Consider the following 2,228-nt stretch of genomic DNA (forward strand, 5'->3'; position numbering starts at 1 on the left):
GCCATATAAACGGAACCAGAAATGGAACATCTTGTGAAATCCACTGACATGATAATCAGCTTTTTTGGTTCCGTCTGTTTCGTTGTTTTTTTTTTCCTGTATGCTTTTTTAGCCTTGTTGGCCTCGTAAGCCTCGTCTCGTAGGTGGTTAGCCGTGTTTGCACAATGAATGCAAGATCGCAGTTCTTGTTCCAGTCGTTCGGTCTCGATTCTAGACGCCGAGGCTACAGGGCTTACCTCCTGTCGCCTTGTTCTTTCACACGTTGTGCTATTCGTCCTTCATTACCACGTTGCCGTCTTCTAAATTCGATGGCTCGTAAGCACTCGCGAAATTTAGGCATCTAGCCTCCGTGAAGATGCAGTTGCAAGGACTCAAACAAAAATAATTGACGCATTTTGTAGTGCACAGCGACTCATTGTTGCCAAATCAACTTTGTGAATGCTGTGCTTACGCTTCTTGTAGTATTCTTGCTTTCTGGAAACTATCAGCTACAGTCACTTTGTAGTGGTTAGAGTTCCATAGAATGCCCTATGAAGTGTGTACGCACGTAATTGTGCACCTTAGAACATCTCTCTCAGCAAAGGGAACTCCTTTTAAACGGAACTAATTTTTCCGTGCCATTTTTCGAGAGACAACTGTATATATATATATATATATATATATATATATATATATATATATATATATATATATATATATATATATATACAGAAAGATAGGCCAGCAGTCTAGAACGCCAAAGGGGGCATAGGGATGTGGTTAGGCTCTTTTCTTTTTCACTACGGTTAATGAAGTAAACATTTTTTTTAATATACAGAACAAAGAAAGAAAAACACGCGCCCAGAGTGGGGACCGAACCCACGCCTTTCGATTACATGTCGAACGCCTTACCAATTCGGCTATCTGGGCGACTGTGTTCTCCTTCACTTTCTGGGCTATTTATATTCACTAGAAGTGTATCTGACGCTTGAGGGTGGTAACCAGCGCCACTCTGACTGCACGGGGAGAAGGGGACCTTCTTTTCAACCCCCGGGGCGTGACACGAACGTCTACAGCCTGTCATGAGCGGGTAACTGGCGGGAAGCCCTCTTATTGGACCTAGGCATCAAGGCTGCCGGAACCGAGACCCTCGCTAGGCTTCGCTGAATAATATAGTAAGGAAATGAGGGGCTCGTTGAGGAAATACAGAAAGATGGGCCAGCAGTCTACAACGCCAAAGGGGGCATAGGGATGTGGTTAGGCTCTTTTCTTTTTCACTACGGTTAATGAAGTAAACATTTTTTTTAATATACAGAAGAAAGAAAGAAAGAAAAACACGCGCCCAGAGTGGGGACCGAACCCACGCCTTTCGATTACATGTCGAATGCCTTACCAATTCGGCTATCTGGGCAACTGTGTTCTCCTTCACTTTCTGGGCTATTTATATTCACTAGAAGTGTATCTGACGCTTGAGGGGGGTAACCAGCGCCACTCTGACTGCACGGAGGGAAGGGAACCTTCTTTTCAACCCCCGGGGCGTGACACGAACGTCTACAGCCTGTCATAAGCGGGTAACTGGCGGGAAGCCCTCTTATGCTACCTAGGCATCAAGGCTGCCGGAACCGAGACCCTCGCTAGGCTTTCGCTGAATAATACAGTAAGGAAATGAGGGGCTCGTTGAGGAAATACAGAAAGATAGGCCAGGAGTCTACAACGCCAAAGGGGGCATAGGGATGTGGTTAGGCTCTTTTCTTTTTCACTACGGTTAATGAAGTAAACATTTTTTTTAATATACAGAAGAAAGAAAGAAAGAAAAACACGCGCCCAGAGTGGGGACCGAACCCACGCCTTTCGATTACATGTCGAATGCCTTACAAATTCGGCTATCTGGGCGACTGTGTTCTCCTTCACTTCAAATGAAAATTAAAATGGCTATGCGCCATTTGAAGGCCCCGTTCGTAGACTTGAGGGCTGGCCGCTTGTCATTTCTTTACCCTTTTTTAGACCATACCGGCGCCTAGAAAACTTTCCGAGAGCTGCATCTGCTAATCGTGAAGCGTTGCGTATTGAATTATAGCTTTACGACAGCTTTGTGACAGCTTTACGACAGTATTCTGCCGAAGTCTGGAGTGAAACTCCGGACCAGCGCCGAGTACAGCCGCAGGAGCAGAAAGAAAACTGGAGTGGTTTGTTTTACATACGAAACATCTCTTGCTCTCGCCTCCGTCGTCCGTCGTCCGTCCATCCAC

The 2,228-nt window shown here is 45.6% G+C and overlaps 1 non-coding gene across 1 annotated transcript; it reads right to left on the reverse strand.

The window, feature by feature from the left end:
• Positions 1-837: 837 nt before the first annotated feature.
• On the reverse strand, positions 838-909 carry Trnat-ugu (transfer RNA threonine (anticodon UGU)). The gene has a single exon. It is a non-coding gene; the product is annotated as a tRNA-Thr (tRNA).
• Between the last annotated feature and the right edge of the window lie 1,319 nt (positions 910-2,228).

The sequence above is a fragment of the Haemaphysalis longicornis genome, unplaced genomic scaffold (assembly GCF_048455015.1).
Source record: "Haemaphysalis longicornis isolate Haplotype H1 unplaced genomic scaffold, Haemaphysalis longicornis Haplotype H1 scaffold_6, whole genome shotgun sequence".
Lineage (NCBI taxonomy): Eukaryota > Metazoa > Arthropoda > Arachnida > Ixodida > Ixodidae > Haemaphysalis > Haemaphysalis longicornis.